The sequence below is a fragment of the Aquarana catesbeiana genome, linkage group LG03 (genome assembly GCF_042186555.1).
Source record: "Aquarana catesbeiana isolate 2022-GZ linkage group LG03, ASM4218655v1, whole genome shotgun sequence".
Taxonomy (NCBI): Eukaryota; Metazoa; Chordata; class Amphibia; order Anura; family Ranidae; genus Aquarana; species Aquarana catesbeiana.
The window spans coordinates 262,072,538-262,091,157 of NC_133326.1; positions in this window are offsets into that span (position 1 = coordinate 262,072,538).

Below are 18,620 nucleotides of genomic sequence, written 5' to 3' on the forward strand. Positions count from 1 at the left end.
GTGGCAGCATCATGCTGTGGGGGTGTTTTTCAGCTGCAGGGATAGGACGACTGGTTGCAATTGAGGGAAAGATGAATACGGCCAAGTACAGGGATTTCCTGGATGAAAACCTTCTCCAGAGTGCTCAGGACCTCAGACTGGGCCAAAGGTTTACCTTCCAACAAGACAATGATCCTAAGCACACAGCTAAAATAATGAAGGAGTGGCTTCACAACAACTCTGTGACTGTTCTTGAATGGCCCAGCCAGAGCCCTGACTTAACCACTTGAGCCCCGGACCATTATGCTGCCTAAGGACCAGAGGTCTTTTTCCAATTTGGCACTGCATCACTTTAACTTTTAATTGCGCGGTCATGCAATGCTGTACCCAAACGAAATTTGCGTCCTTTTCTTCCCACAAATAGAGCTTTCTTTTGATGGCATTTGATCACCTCTGCCGTTTTTATTTTTTGCGCTATAAACGGAAAAAGACCGAAAATTTTGAAAAAAAATGATATTTTCTACTTTTTGTTATAAAAAAAATCCAATAAACTCAATTTTAGTCATACATTTAGGCCAAAATTTATTCGGCCACATGTCTTTGGTAAAAAAAAAGTTAATAAGCGTATATTCATTGGTTTGCGCAAAAGTTATAGCGTCTACAAACTAGGGTACATTTTCTGGAATTTACACAGCTTTTAGTTTATGACTGCCTATGTCATTTCATGAGGTGCTAAAATGGCAGGGCAGTACAAAACCCCCCCAAATGACCCCATTTTGGAAAGTAGACACCCCAAGGAAATTGCTGAGAGGCATGTTGAACCCATTGAATATTTATTTTTTTTGTCCCAAGTGATTGAATAATGACAAAAAAAAAAAATATTTACAAAAAGTTGTCACTAAATGATATATTGCTCACACAGGCCATGGGCCTATGTGGAATTGCACCCCAAAATACATTCAGCTGCTTCTCCTGAGTATGGGGATACCACATGTGTGGGACTTTTTGGGAGCCTAGCCGCGTACGGGGCCCCGAAAACCAATCACCGCCTTCAGGATTTCTAAGGGCATAAATTTTTGATTTCATTCCTCACTACCTATCACAGTTTTGAAGGCCATAAAATGCCCAGATGGCACAAAACCCCCCCAAATGACCCCATTTTGGAAAGTAGACACCCCAAGCTATTTGCTGAGAGGCATGTTGAGTCCATGGAATACTTTCTTTTTTGACACAAGTTGCGGGAAAGTGACAATTTTTTTTTTTTTTGCACAAAGTTGTCACTAAATGATATATTTCTCACACAGGACATGGGCATATGTGAAATTGCACCCCAAAATACATTTAGCTGCTTCTCCTGAGTATGGGGATACCACATGTGTGGGACTTTTTGGGAGCCTAGCCGCATACGGGGCCCCGAAAACCAAGCACCGCCTTCAGGATTTCTAAGGGCGTAATGTTGTGATTTGACTCCTCACTACCTATCACAGTTTTGAAGGCCATAAAATGCCAAGATGGCACAAAACCCCCCCAAATGACCCCATTTTGGAAAGTAGACACCCAAAACTATTTGCTGAGAGGCATGTTGAGTCCATGGAATATTTTATATTTTGACACAAGTTGCGGGAAAGTAACACTTTTTTTTTTTTTTTTTTTTTTTTTGCACAAAGTTGTCACTAAATGATATATTGCTCAAACATGCCATGGGCATATGTGGAATTACACCCCAAAATACATTCTGCTGCTTCTCCTGAGTATGGGGATACCACATGTTTAGGACTTTTTGGGAGCCTAGCCGCGTACGGGGCCCCGAAAACCAAGCACCGCCTTCAGGATTTCTAAGGGCATAAATTTTTGATTTCACTCCTCACTTCTTATCACAGTTTTGAAGGCCATAAAATGCCAAGATGGCACAAAACCCCCCCAAATGACCCCATTTTGGAAAGTAGACACCCCAAGGTAATTGCTGAGAGGCATGTTGAGTCCATGGAATATTTTATTTTTTGACACAAGTTGCGGGAAAGTGACAATTTTTTTTTTTTTTGCACAAAGTTGTCACTAAATGATATATTTCTCACACAGGCCATGGGCATATGTGGAATTGCACCCCAAAATACATTTAGCTGCTTCTCCTGAGTATGGGGATACCACATGTGTGGGACTTTTTGGGAGCCTAGCCGCATACGGGGCCCCGAAAACCAAGCACCGCCTTCAGGATTTCTAAGGGCGTAATGTTGTGATTTGACTCCTCACTACCTATCACAGTTTTGAAGGCCATAAAATGCCAAGATGGCACAAAACCCCCACAAATGACCCCATTTTGGAAAGTAGACACCCCAAACTATTTGCTGAGAGGCATGTTGAGTCCATGGAATATTTTATATTTTGACACAAGTTGCGGGAAAGTAACACTTTTTTTTTTTTTTTTTTTTTTTTTGCACAAAGTTGTCACTAAATGATATATTGCTCAAACATGCCATGGGCATATGTGGAATTACACCCCAAAATACATTCTGCTGCTTCTCCTGAGTATGGGGATACCACATGTTTAGGACTTTTTGGGAGCCTAGCCGCGTACGGGGCCCCGAAAACCAAGCACCGCCTTCAGGATTTCTAAGGGCATAAATTTTTGATTTCACTCCTCACTTCCTATAACAGTTTTGAAGGCCATAAAATGCCAAGATGGCACAAAACCCCCCCAAATGACCCCATTTTGGAAAGTAGACACCCCAAGCTATTTGCTGAGAGGCATGGTGAGTATTTTGCAGCTCTCATTTGTTTTTGAAAATGAAGAAAGACAAAAAAAATGTATTTTTTTTTTCTTTTTTCAATTTTCGAAAGTTTGTGACAAAAAGTGAGGTCTGCAAAATACTTACTATACCTCTCAGCAAATAGCTTGGGGTGTCTATTTTCCAAAATGGGGTCATTTGGGGGGGGGGTTGTGCTATCTGGGCATTCCATGGCCTCCGAAACTGTGCTAGGCAGTGAAGAGTGAAATCAAAAATTTACGCCCTTAGAAAGCCTGAAGGCGGGGCTTGTTTTTCGGGGTCCCGTGCGCGGCTAGGCTCCCAAAAAGTCCCACACATGTGGTATCCCCATACTCAGGAGAAGCAACAGAATGTATTTTGGGGTGTAATTTCACATATTCCCATGGCATGTTTGAGCAATATATCATTTAGTGACATCTTTGTGCAAAAAAAAAAAAAAAAAAAAAAAGATTTGTCTCTTTCCCGCAGCTTGTGTCACAATATAAAATATTCCATGGACTCGACATGCCTCTCAGCAAATAGCTTGGGGTGTCTACTTTCCAAAATGGGGTCATTTGGGGGGGGTTTGAACTGTCCTGGCATTTTATGCACAACATTTAGAAGCTTATGTCACACATCACCCACTCTTCTAACCACTTGAAGACAAAGCCCTTTCTGACACTTTTTGATTACATGAAACAATAATTTTTTTTTGCAAGAAAATTACTTTGAACCCCCAAACATTATATATATTTTTTAAAGCAAATGCCCTACAGATTAAAATGGTGGGTGTTTCATATTTTTTTTTCACACAGTATTTGCGCAGCGATTTTTCAAACGCATTTTTTGGGGAAAAAACACACTTTTTTAAATTTTAATGCACTAAAACACACTATATTGCCCAAATGTTTGATGAAATAAAAAAGATGATCTTAGGCCGAGTACATGGATACCAAACATGACATGCTTTAAAATTGCGCACAAACGCGCAGCGGCGACAAAATAAATACATTTTTAAAAGCCTTTAAAAGCCTTTACAGGTTACCACTTTAGATTTACAGAGGAGGTCTACTGCTAAAATTACTGCCCTCGTTCTGTCCTTCGCGGTGATACCTCACATGCATGGTGCAATTGCTGTTTACATTTGACGCCAGACCGACGCTTGCGTTCGCCTTTGCGCGAGAGCAGGGGGGGACAGGGGTGCTTTTTTTTTTTTTTTTTTTTTCTTTATTATTTTTTTGCTTTTTTATCTTATTTTTAAACTGTTCCTTTCATTTTTATTTTTTTTTAATTAATTTTATTGTTATCTCAGGGAATGTAAATATCCCCTATGATAGCAATAGGTAGTGACAGGTACTCTTTTTTTAAAAAATTGGGCTCTATTAGACCCTAGATCTCTCCTCTGCCCTCAAAGCATCTGATCACACCAAGATCGGTGTGATAAAATGCTTTCCCAATTTCCCAATGGCGCTGTTTACATTCGGCGAAATCTAAGTCATGAAATGCTCGTAGCTTCCGGTTTCTTAGGCCATAGAGATGTTTGGAGCCATTCTGGTCTCTGATCAGCTCTATGGTCAGCTGGCTGAATGACCGGCTGCATTTTCAGGTTCCCTGTTGGGACAGGAAAGCCAGAGAAAAACATGGAAGACGGTGGGGGAGGGGGGGGCATTCCCTCCCACTGCTTGCAAAAGCAGTCTAGAGGCTAATTAGCCGCTAGGATTGCTTTTACATGAAAGCCGACCGCTGGCTGAAAAGAATGATACCAAGATGATACCTAAACCTGCAGGCATCATTCTGGTATAACCACTCAAAGTCCAGCAACATACCAGTACGTTGCTGGTCCTTGTTAGGCATATATTGTAAACTTTTTTTTCATGCAGCCTGTGGGCTGAACGAAAAAAAGATATTGATCGGTGGGTATGCCCACCATTAGAATACCTCCCTTCATCCACCCACTTCTAATGATGGGCATACATGCACCATTTATATATGCCGAAGCATGGGGGCATCCTCCCGCAAAAGGCAGGAGCAAATTGCTCCTCCACCCACTGCTGCCCCCACGCTTCGGCATATATGCTGAAGTATGTAACTGTGGTGGTGAAATCACCTCCGACAGCGCTGGAGTCACGGCTTTATATATCGTGGGAGCAAACGCTGTTGCTGTCAAGATAAATAAATCCGCGCTGCAACTGAATGGCGTACCTGCTAAGCAAATGATGGTTAACAATAAAACAAAGTAACATTACAGTATAACAGTAAGACTTACCATACCTGCAAAGCAAATACAAAAAAAAAACATAGTAAAAAATAAAACATTTAACGCAACCTGTGCCTAAAATATATATATGCCGAAGCATGGGGGCATCCTCCCGCAAAAGGCAGGAGCAAATTGCTCCTCCACCCACTGCTGCCCCCACGCTTCGGCATATATGCTGAAGTATGTAACTGTGGTGGTGAAATCACCTCCGACAGCGCTGGAGTCACGGCTTTATATATCGTGGGAGCAAACGCTGTTGCTGTCAAGATAAATAAATCCGCGCTGCAACTGAATGGCGTACCTGCTAAGCAAATGATGGTTAACAATAAAACAAAGTAACATTACAGTATAACAGTAAGACTTACCATACCTGCAAAGCAAATACAAAAAAAAAACATAGTAAAAAATAAAACATTTAACGCAACCTGTGCCTAAAATATATATATATGCCGAAGCATGGGGGCATCCTCCCACAAAAGGCAGGAGCAAATTGCTCCTCCACCCACTGCTGCCCCCACGCTTCGGCATATATGCTGAAGTATGTAACTGTGGTGGTGAAATCACCTCCGACAGCGCTGGAGTCACGGCTTTAGATATCGTGGGAGCAAACGCTGTTGCTGTCAAGATAAATAAATCCGCGCTGCAACTGAATGGTGTACCTGAAAACAATAAAATGGTTACCAACAAAACAAAGTAAACGGTAAAGTATGAAAAATCTGAAAAGGAAACATGGTAAAACATAATAACAATAAAACATTGCAGAATAGAATAGAGTAAAAAAGAGAAGAACAATAGAGAGAGAATAGAGAGAGAGAGAACAATAAAACAACAACTATTTTTGGTTTTTTTATTTTATATTTTTTTTTGTTTTTATTTTTTTTAATTTTTTTTTAATTTTTTTTTTACACTTTTTTTTAGTAACTTTTAACTTTTGTAACTCGTTCCAGGTTTGGGTCTCTCAAAATGCAATGGCATCTTGGGAGACCCTGTGTTAGTGTGCCTAGTCTGTGCAGTGCTGAACCCTACGCTAATACTCAACTAATGTATGGTAGCGTTCAAAGCATTCACCCATGCAAAGACCAGGATTGCCAGGACAGGAGGGACAATAAGACCGGGTGTCACGCCTAAATCCGCGCTTGCTACAGACACGACATCTTTTTTGGGGGGCTCGTTGGGTAGGGGTACTCGGGATGGCATAAAGAAAATGCCGCTCATGCAGCCGGCTTACTGCATTTGGTTGGGGAAGGTGAGGTAGAGCACCGTCTGGAAACAGAAGGGCTCTGACGATCTCTTCCTGGAATTTAAGGAAGGATCCAGTCTGTCCTGAAGCTCTGTATAGCACATGAGCATTCAGCAAAGCCAATTGAAATAAGTATACAGACACTTTTTTGTACCAGCGTCTGGCCTTACGGGCAACTAAGTACGGCGCCAACAACTGGTCGTTGAGGTCCACCCCTCCCATATTAAGGTTGTATTCGTGGACACAGAGGGGTTTCTCCACAACACCAGTCGCCGTAGAAATTTGGGTCGTCGTGTCTGCATGAAGGGAGGTGAGAACGAAAACATTCTTCTTATCCCTCCACTTCATAGCGAGCAAATTATTATACTTCAAGCAGGCTCTCTCCCCCAGCCTAAGACAGGAATCTACAAGCCGCTGGGGAAAGCCCCGGCGATTAGGTCGCACGGTGCCACATGCTCCAATCTGATGATCAAACAAGTGACTAAAAAGTGGCACGCTCGTATAATAATTGTCCACGTACAAGTGGTACCCCTTTCCGAATAAGGGTGACACCAAGTCCCACACTATCTTGCCAGCGCTTCCTATGTAGTCAGGGCAGTTTGTCGGCTCTACGTGACTATCTTTGCCCTCGTAAACCATAAATCTACATGTATAGCCTGTGGCCCTGTCACAGAGCTTATACATCTTGACCCCGTATCTGGCACGCTTGCTGGGAAGGTACTGTTTGAATGACAAGCGGCCAGAAAACTTAATCAGGGACTCATCAACGCAGACAACTTGATGGGGGGTAAACAAGTCTGCAAAACGTTGGTTGAAGTGGTTTACGAGAGGCCGAATTTTGTAGAGCCGATCGTATGCAGGGTCTCCACGAGGACGACAGAGTTCATTGTCGTTGAAGTGCATGAACCGCAAAATCTGCTCGTATCGTGCCCTGGCCATGGAAGCAGAGAACAAGGGTGAATGGTAAATTGGGTCAGTGGACCAATATGACCGCAACTTACTCTTTTTATTCAACCCCATGAGGAGGGAAAGGCCCAGAAAGGTCTTAAATTCGGAGACCGTAATTGGTCTCCAATCTCTGGCAAGGGAGGACTGGGGATTAGCGGCGATGTGTTGACCAGCGTATAAATTGCTTTGGTCCACAATAGATCTATAGAGATCTTCGGTGAAAAACAGTGAATAAAAATCCAGTGGCGTAAAGTCAACTGTTTCCACCTGAATTCCGGGTTGGCCAGTGAAAGGGGGAAGTACGGGTGCTGCAGAAGTGGAAGGTTCCCAATTCGGATTGGCCAATGCAGCAGGAAGGGCACTATGGGCACGACGGGCCTGTCTTTGTCTTCTTGGTGGCAGCGGGACACTACTAGTGCTTGCCACCTCGCCAGCTTGAACTGCACTTATGGGACTCGCCACGTCACCACGTGATACTGCAGTGCTGGATGTACGACCAGGGTGTACTAGGCCGCTGGTGCTTGCCAGTTCACCAGAAGGAATAGCGGCGCTAGTACTTCTCTGCTCCATACGAGAGCCCTGCGGTTCTTGCACTTCAAGGACAGAAGAAGAAGAATGGGGTCTGGTACGCCTGACTCTAGCAGGGACCACAACTCTGTCGTCAGAGCTATCTGTCATGGAGCCGCTGTCCTCTACAGGTTCGTATTCTGAGCCTGAACTTGACAGATGAGTGACTTCCTCTTCACTATCTGTCATACTCAGAAACGTGTAGGCCTCTTCACTAGTGTACCTTCGATTTGCCATTTTGGCCTCTAAATTTAGGGGTACACTAGTGAGACTCACAGGCAAAAAAGCTCCTGACTGTTGGCGACTGTATAAAAACGCTACCAAAAAACTGTTAGCGATCGCAGGGATCAGGCCTGACTCTGCGAACGCTGCAGTTATGTGTGCTTAGTGTTTTGTAAGTGTCAGTTATCGATCGATACTGCACTTGGGTGGGCTGGGCAGGGCTGGGCCGAGGAGCAAATTGCAGGTGCTAGCAGGTATCTGGGCTGATCCCGCTAACACTGCGTTTCAGGGAACCCTAAACTGCTGGGGAGTATAGATCTGATCGGATCAGATATCGATCCGTTCAGATACTATAGCACTAAGGGAGGTGTATGCTGCGTGCGTGGGTGTTAGCGGTACTGGCGCTAACCTGACGCTGCCTGGGGCAACGCAGACCCTATCTGACCCTAAAACCTAAGTTATATCACTGCCGGGCGATTAGGGGGTTAAACCTTTATTAGGTAATAAACGGCAGGTGCCCTGACACTATAAAAAATAAACTAACTAACCAGCGTCACCCGTAACAGTTATACGGGGATCACTGGTGAAAGGGTTAACTAGGGGGAAATCAAGGGGTTAAAACCTTTATTAGGTAGTATATGGGGGTCCCTGACGCTATAAAACGCTGACGGCGTACCTATATACTTACCTCCCTAACTAGCGTCACCAGTGACACTAATACAGCGATCAGAAAAACGATCACTTAGTGACACTGGCGATGGGAGGGTGATCACGGGGTTAACCTTTATTAGGGGGGTTAGGGGGGTATCCTAGACCTAAAGGGGGCTAACCCTAACTACCCTACCACACTAACTGTCACAAACTGACATCAATGCAGTAATAAAAAAAAAAACTGCTTGGTGTCACTGTGACGGGGGGGTGATTAGGGGGTGATCAGGGGGTGATCGGGGGGTGATGGGGGGTGTAAAGTGTGCCTGGTTTTACTGTGTGTGTAGTGTTTGTGCACTCACATCGATGTCTTCTCTCCTCGGCGCCGGAACGGAAAATACCGAGCCGACGAGTGATGACATTACTTCCTCTGCCACTGTTTACTATACAGCAGCAGAGGAAGAATCTCATTGGCTGGGAGAGATCGCGAGGGGGTGGCCATGAATGGATGGCCACCCCCTCACCTCTGATCGCTCCGGGACAGAAGCCGACCGCCTCGGGCACCGGGGTGGTCCAATAGGACCCCCCGCCCGCGGGAGGCAAGTAACATACTCATACGTTACTTTGCCTGCCCGTGCCATTCTGCTGCAGTATATCTGCGTGAGGCGGTCGGCAAGTGGTTAACCACTTGCCAACTTGCCCATGCCAATATACATCGTCAGAATGGCACGGACAGGCATATTAACGTACCTGTACTTTGCCCTTTAAGACGCAGCATTGTGGGCGCGTGCGCGCCCGCCGCGAGCTCCGTGAGTGTGATCGCGGGTCCCGAACGATGTAAACAAGCATTTCCCTATTCTTCCTAGTGACAGGACACTGTTCACAGCTACCTGTGATCGGGAACGGTGATCAGTGTTGTGACACACGTAGCCCATCCCCCCTACAGTTAGAACACATCCCTAGGACATACTTAACCCCTTCAGAGCCCCCTCCTGGTTAATCCCTTCACTGCCAGTCACATTTACACAGTAATCAATGCATTTTTAATTGCACTGGTCACTGTATAAATGTGAATGGTCCCAATATAGCGCCAAAAGTGTCTGATCTGTCCGCCATAATGTCACAGTCAGGATAAAAATCACTGATCACCGCCATTACTAGTAAAAAAAATTATTAATAAAAATGCCATAAAACGATCCCTATTTTGTAGATGCATCAATAAACGCTTATTGCGGGGGTTTTTTTACCAAAAATATGTAGAAGAATATGTATCGGCCTAAACTGAGGAAAAAAAAAAATTTTATATATTTTTTGGGGATATTTATTATAGCAAAAAGTAAAAAATATTGTTTTTTTTCAAAATTGTCGCTCTTTTTTTGTTTATAGTGCAAAAAATAAAAACCGCAGAGGTGATCAAATACCACCAAAAGAAAGCTCTATTTATGGAGAAAAAAGGACGTCAATTTTGTTTGGGAGCCACGTCGCACGACCGCACAATTGTCAGTTAAAGCGACAGAGTGCCTAATCGCAAAAAGTGCTCTGGTCTTTGGCCAGCCAAATGGTCCGGGGCTGAAGTGGTTAAAAGGAATCTTTAAGCATAATTAAAATCGCTGCTCCTGAAAAAAACGATTGTTTAAAAAAAAAAAATGTTTTTATTGATACATGTCCCCCAGGGCAGTACCCAGACCCCCATACCCCTTTTATGGCCAATTACTTGCATATAAGCCTTCAAAATGGGCACTTTGAATTTTTCCTGGTCGGCTCCCATAGACTTTAATGGGGTTCGCCATTCGGGTTAGAACATTTTCCCTGTTCGGGAGTTCTGCAAACCAAACAGGAGGGTGTTCGGCCCATGTCTATTAAAAAAGTGCATTTTATATACAACTATATAGATTGGGACAATGAGGGACAAATGAGGAGGAAAGAGAGTACCTTAAAATCAGAGACAGTTTTCAGCTATGCTTTTGGGTGATTTTTTGTTTTTTATGAGGCATTGCAATCTCTGTATGTAAACCCAGCGTGGCCTAGCAGTTACTAAAAGTGAAATGATACGTTTCAATACCTCATATTCTTCTTAATCTTTCTTCCTTCTTTTTTTCCACTTCTTCTTGTCCTTTCTTTAGTTTTTTCCTTTTTTCTTACTCATAAAAATATACGTTTACATTTTTTTTGCTGTTTAAGTTTTTAATTTACCTGTTCAGTCTCAGTAAACAAATAACTAAAGCTAAATTAGTTTTACACTGTTTAAGCAATTAACACAATATACTCATGGAGTGAAAGCTATAGCTTCCTCTTCCTTTAGTATTTCCAATGATTAGTGGTACAGAATTAGCTCCACTTAATCACAGTGGAATTGTACTGTATTTAGTTTACACAGCAAATTATATTGTTCAAGTGGACTCTATATTGAAAGCAAGCTTATTTAAATGAGATATTTAAAATTCAGCTGGTCTTAACATTGGAATGGCACGTGCATTTCTATAATTTGAAGGTGCTAACCATCATACTGTACTAAGGCCCCTTTCACACTGGGGCGGTGGGGGCGTTGGCGGTACAACAGCGCTATTTTTAGCGCTGCTATACCGTCGTTCTTGCAGCTGTATTCGGCCGCTAGTGGTGCGGTTTTAACCCCCGCTGGCAGCCGAAAAAGGGTTAAAATCCCTCGTACAGCGCGGCTATAGCCGCAGTATTGTCGCGGTATAGCCGCGCTGTCCCATTGATTTCAATGGGCAGGAGCGGTTTAGGAGCAGTGAATACACCGCTCCTTCACCGCTCCAAAGAAGCGGTTTGCAGGACTTTTTTCACCGTCCTGCCAGCGCCCTCGGGCTTTCACACTGAACAAACAGCGGAGGCTGTTTAGGGGCGGTTTGCAGGCGGTATTTTTAGCGCAATACCGCCTGCAAACCGCCTCAGTGTGAAAGGGGCCTAAGTGCACAATCATACAAAGAACAGTGTATGTGCTTTAAAATCAACATTCAAAACAGTGTTATTGCTTATTAGTTTTTTAAATGCATCTTGGCATGACATCATGTGTTCTTGTGTTATATTTAGACTGAGGATTATTATTCCAAAAGCATTAGCACACATAATACTAGAACTGAGAATAATGTCTCAGCTCAACCAGCCCAAAAGCGCAAAAATAGAGAAAGCCCACTGAATGTATCAAAGATAGCAAACAATTTTATTAGATAAACCACAAATGTATGTTTAAAACAACGATGAACAGACACAAAATTCCATTATAAAAACAAACAGAGTCCACCTCTTGCAGACCTATATTTAAGACCAAGATAACAGCGGCATGTGGCAATTGTGTAATAATAAATCTAATGTTGAGGGTTATACCCTTCATTCCACAAAACCTCTTAAGAATGAATAGCTTGTGCACCTATGGAGGCCAAGATATATAAACTGTCAATGCTCATGGAGTAAAATGTGCATATCCCCAATTTCAGTCTGCTGCATAGTTGGATCCAATAGTGATAAGGGTTACTGGTCACATATACACAAATTGTGCTGACAATGTCCTGGTGTATAGATGACCCAAGAAGGGGAAAACTTTTCCAATGGTCTAGAAGAGGTATGTCAAACAGGATGGTTGTGTACAAACAATGTAAACCCACTAAAGACACTCAGTGGCATATCCACTCCTTTATGGCCTCCCTCACATTGTAGCATATGGCTGCAAAAAGCAAACTGATAGTCCTGATCCCCTAGGAAAAATTTGTAATCCAAAGGTTGTATATAAAATATTGTGTAGTTCCCAAGTTCTTGGGGTGTAAGGTATACTTATCAGATCCAGAAATGTGGTCAACTCCTTGATGGTGCAGCAATCAGTATTCCATTGCAGGGTGCAAAAGCAAGGTCAATAGGGTCATGAGGATAAGATTGTGACAAGGCCTGACCGGTTTAGCCGGTCACCGCCGGCTGCATCAGAGGCTCAATCAAGTGCAGTCCTGCCACCATGTGCAAAGGCCAGGCTTTAAATGGCGGATATCCGCATGGTCATACATGTGCCATGCTTGTGTCATCACTCAGTGCCTGAGTATAATGGAGAATGTGAGTCAATACAGGCAATGATAATAAATCTCCACAAGAGGGAGACATAAAGCACCAAAAGCCAACTAGTCTGAAAAAATGACAATATGGTGGCAAGAAACACTCATACTATTCATTAATGGGTTTATGTCTAAAATATATACATAATTTATTAATTATTATGTATTAATAAACAGGTGCTAAATACCTATACATGCAGTGAGCTAAAAAGTGAAGAAGAATAATATATATATATATATGCCATACATGCCTAGCCAGTGGCTCCTTCAGATGATAGGTCTCAATCTCATAGATATGACCCTGGAGCCATTTCCGTACAGGCCTAATGGTTTTTCCCACATAAAATGAATTACAAAATTACAAATAATTACAAATTACAAATTATCACATATACCACCCCCAGAGTGTCACAGTTTGTCTTCTGCCTACATTTCAGGAGTCTCCCTGTAGGTAACTATAGAGAGTCCCCCTCAATAATAAACAGGCAAAACTCACAGCTCCCACAGCGAGTCATTCCCGCTCGCCTTGGGAGGCCAGAGGGTTTCCAGGTAATATCACTATGTACCAGGAGGTCACCCAAAGAGCAAGCCCTTCTGTGTATTAGTAGTGGTTCCCTGGAAATAAACTTACTGACTGAAGTGTACTCCCTTAGCAAGCGCCTTTGTGCTGAGCAGATGTCCCTAACTTGACTAATCTTTTGGGTGTATTGTAAACAAAGTCTTATGGGGCCTGGTTTGTTGTCCCTTCTCTCCCTATGTTGAAAAATTAGGGAATTTTTATCACTGTCCCTTGCACTATTATAGGCTTTAGAGAGCCACTTTCTACTTTAGCCCCTCCAATGGAATCTATTCCTCAAGACCCTGGCTTCCTGTTCAAAATCACTATCTTCCATACTATTACGGCCGGTCCTTAGATACTGGCCAACCAGAATGTTTCTGATCCAAGTCCCTGGATTGAAGCTTTCTGCATGTAATAAACTGTTAACTGCAGTTGTTTTCCTGTACAGTTTGGTGTTGACAAATCCACCTCTATCCAGAGAGATACTCAAATCCAGAAATGTAACCCTTTCTCTATGATAGTCACATGTGAAACTCAGGCTGTAAGGGTTATCACCCATAGTGCTCACAAATTTCCCCTAGTTTCTCTTCAGTGCCTGACCACAGGATGAGGACGTCATCAATGTACCTGTACAAAGACAAAATCCTGGACAGGCACAACGACGACGTCCTCCCTCCATCAAAAAGCAAACTCTCCCAGTCTCCCAAGTAGATGTTGGCATAAGCCGGGGAACACTTAGTGCCCATGGCTGTGCCCTGGGCCTGGCAGTAACACGTACCATAGAACTGAAACTTGTTGTTCTTTAAAGCATAACTCCACTTTTGTTTGATTGTTTGATTATAAGAAACTTTGATGCAGATTCCTACCTTTTGTTATTCTGAAGAAATACATGTGTGTTTCTCTATGCCTCTGTCCTGAGTAGGTCTATTGGGAGTGGTTAATTAACTGTCAGGTGTGGAGCTACAGGGCACTAATCATGAAATCAGCTGGGCCTTCATCCTTTTAGACATGCTCCTATTGAAAGTATCTCTCAAAAAATGACATTTTTGTTGCAAGGGATGCCTGAAATCAGATTTGTGTCTTAAGCAGAATTCTGGGAAAATTGGTGAGCCAATCACAAAATCAGGAAATTATGTTTCTGGGGGGTGGTCTGTACAGACTCTGTTTACAGAAAACTCCAAGTAGCCATATTGCAATGTATTCTCAGAAAATTACATTGGCTGAAGATTGAAAAGCAAAGGCAATTTTTAATAACGTTCAATTACAAAATGATAAGTGTTGCAATCATATGAGCTATATTATTTTTTCTTTATTTGCTATTTTTTTTCCCCCACGAAAGTGGAAGTACCCTTTAAAAGAAATTCTAGCAACTCTACCACAAACTTATTGTGATCTCCTTTATCCAATGGTCTGCTATCCAAGATCTTATTGATGGCCCGTAGGCACTTTTCATGAAGTATGGATAAATACAGTGCCTCGATGTCCAGTGTTACCAAAAGTGTGCCCTCCGGCAGCACCATATCATGCAATAATGTAAGTAAGTAGGAGGTAGGTATCCTTTACAAAAGAAAATTGGCCCCATACAAAAGGCTGTAGAATGTTGTCAATATTTTCTTTCTCAGTGAGTGAACCCACTCCCGAGATAATTGAACGACCAGGGGGGTCATCTATGGATTTGTGGACCTTTGGAAATGCATAGAACACTGGCACTCTCGGCATAAACAATACTACCATTTATCAATATAAATTAGGCCTACCTAAAAAAGATATGTTAATATTTATTGGCAGGCAATTGTGAGGAGCAAAAAGAACAGTTTGGTTGTTATTTTGAGATGAGACTGTTGATGTAGCTGGGGCCAGGGACGTTGCTAGGTCTGCAAAAGATCTGGGGCTAGAGCCCATAGCAGCGGTCACCAACCTTTTTGCAGGCCCAGGGGGGTGGGAGGGCACACCGGTGGTAAGCAATTTTTCGCGGGCAAAGGCTGGTGTTGGCGTTTCAATCATCATGGCACCATGGGTGATTTGGTATCAGGGTGATCGAAGCGCATTGTTTCTATTGTTACATTCTAATATATAATGAAGTGGTTCAACTCACCATAATACAGAATCAGTGGGAGTCCTGGGCGTGTCACTTGCCATATCTCCTGCCACTAGATGCATCATGTCACTTGCCACTCTCGCCTGTCACCAGATGCAGCTTTTTAACTTGCCATCATCACCTGCCATTAGATGTGGATTGTCACTTGCCACGTCACCTGCCACCATTTGCAGATTGTCACTTGCCACGTCACCTGCCACCATTTGCAGATTGTCACTTGCCACATCACCTGCCACCATTTGCAGATTATCACTTGCCACGTCATTTGGCACCATTTGCAGATTGTCACTTGCCACATCACCTGCCACCTGATACGGATTGTCACTTGCCACGTCACCTGCCACCATTTGCAGATTGTCAATTGCCACATCACCTGCCACTAGATGTGGGTTGTCACTTCCCAACTGATGTGGATTGACACTTGCCATGCCAGCCAGTGCCACCAAATGTGCATTGCCGCTGCATTGGTGGCAGGCTGGCAGCACTGGTCCATTTAGTGAGGGCAGGAGAGTGGTGATGTGGGGCGGACAGTGAGAGATGATGTAATCTCTCTGCTCCCCGCTGCACCTCCAACATTGAAGAGGCCCGTGCTGTGAGGGCGGAAGAGCGTTGATGTGTAGCGGGCAGTGAGAGATGTCATCTCTCTGCTCTCCACTGCACATCGCTCCCACATTGAAGTGGCCTGGCTGTGAGGGCGGAAGAGTGGTGGAGCGGGCGGAGAGAGATGATGTCATCTCTGCTCGTCCGCCTGCTCATCTCTATCCTCCACCTCTAATGCAGCCCGCCCGCCGAAGCCGCAACCCATACTTTTGAACTTCAGAATGAGGGACACTTGAGGGAGGAAGTACCAGCGGCATGCTACGAGAACGTGCTACGCGCACTACAGCATAAGTACTTGAACTTAAAACTTAACAGTGGGAGGGGATTAATGGACATGGTTAAACAAAAGGTTAATGCAAAAGTTGACCTGGCCTCCCCCCCACTACCACCTGCCACTTCCAACACATGCTAAGATACTCCAAGTGGCTAAAGAATCATTTCAGATCTTTATTTATATATTGAGAGGATCATTCAAAAGAATTTGGAGTAACAGTATGTCAAAATGTGGACAGTTTCTCCAAAATCTTTTGATTACTCTGGAGCAGGGGTAGGCAACAGATCAATCTGAACAAAATGAAAAAGATCACCGGGGTTTGGTGCCCTTTTTTTTAGAAATTACCCAGCAAGGCCTAAAATAGGGAAAAAATATAATAAAACAAAATTTCACCGTTAAAATATAAACTTAGCCTGCCATAAAAGTGGATAGTGTCAGAAGGTGAGTAAACGGTGTCAGTAGAGCAGTGGACGGTATCAGTAGAGCAGTGGATGGTGTCAGTAGAGCAGTGGACGGCGTCAGTAGGGCAGTGGACGGCGTCAGTAGGGCAGTGGACGGCGTCAGTAGGGCAGAGGACGACGTCAGTAGGGCAGAGGACGGCGTCAGTAGGGCAGAGGACGGCATCAGTAGGGCAGAGGTTGGAGGTAGGCAACAGTGTTAATTTCATCGACTAAAACATTTTAGTCTAAAATACGACTAAAACAACTGAGGTGAGTAAAATGCAACTAAAACTAAAATGGCATTTTAGTCAAAAGACTAAAATGGGACTAAAACTAAAATGCCATTTTAGTCAAAAGACTGAGACTAAAACTAAATTAAAATTTGACTTCAAAATTAACACTGGTCTGTAGTGCATGATCATACCTCAATGCCATAACAAATAACATATTGGATTTTTCACTCCAGCTGTACATAATGAGTTTGGAAATTGTAGAGAAATGTTAACTAATGCATTACAATTTAATTACACCTATTAGATTTTAGACAACTAAAATTAGTTTTACTTGACTAAAATGTACTGGAGATTTAGTCGACTAAAACTAAAACAATTGCAGAAGACTAAAATGGGACTAAAACTAAAATGCCATTTTAGTCGTAAGACTAATGCCCCGTACACACGGTCGGACACTGATCGGACATTCCGACAAAAAAATCCTAGGATTTTTTCCAACGGATGTTGGCTCAAACTTGTTTTGCGTACACACGGTCGCACAAAGTTGTCGGAATTTCCGATCGCCAACAACGCGGTGACGTCAACCACGTCCGACGAGACTAGAAAAGGCCAGTTCAGAACCAAGTGCAGCACCCTTTGGGCTCCTTTTGCTAATCTCGTGTTAGTAAAAGTTTGGTGAGAGACGATTCGCGCTTTTTCAGACTCGTGGCTTTCAGATCGTTTTCTGCAGTTCAGTTTGTGCTTGTGGGTTTGTATATGCTCTTCAGTGCGTGCAGCGAGTACAATTGACTTGTCATTGTGTTCGTGTTCGTTACTGTTTTTCAGGTCGCTCTTCACAGGCCTTGCTGTTCTTCAGTGAGTTCTGTTACTTCGTTCTGAGCAGCCGATCGTTTTCTAGCCATGTTGCGTATACGTACTCCTCGTAGAGTTCGTGCTGTGCGGGGGCTTGGTGTTGGGGTCCTGACCTTGACACAAGTCCAGTCCATGAACAGGGTGGGGAGGAGTTTATGGACCAAGAATTGGTTGCTCCAGCGTGACCAGTTCTGTCATATGCCTTTGCTCCATGAGATCCTTGAGAATAATCCTGATGATTTCAGGAACTTTCTCAGGATGACGGACCCCGTATTTCACTGTCTGCTGGCTTTGCTGACCCCCTATATCAGCAGGCAGGATACCTGCATGAGGCAAGCCATCACTCCGGAGCAGAGGCTCGTCACTACCCTGTGGTACTTGGCGATGGGGAGAAGCCTGCAGAACCTCAAGTTCTCGACAGGCATCTCCCCCCAGGCTCTGGGTATCATTATCCCAGAGACCTGTTCTGCCATCATCCAGGTCCTGCAGAAGGTAAGATTTTTATCCTTTAATATCACATTTTATTGTATATAATGTTTGCTAATGTAATGTATTTCTTTCCTCATTCCCTAATTACCATGATTGTAATATGCTGTGACTGTTCCCTTTGTCCTCATGCAAGCTGGATTTTTATGTCATTATTTTTTTTGTCCTTCATACATATTTGCCTTCACTTTCCTCCCCAGCATGCTCTCCTGACCCTATATTCACCTCATGTAGTCACTTAACAATGTATTTTATCAGCTCCATAGTAGTGTTTTACCCCAAACACTCCCTAAAATGTTTTGAAATGTGATTAGTGCTTTAAATTCAGGCAGAGTGCCATAGGCTTTTTTTTTGTAGTGTCCCCAAATCATTTTTATTAACCCTCCCTCCCCCCAACTGCTAAGTCAGCTGATCC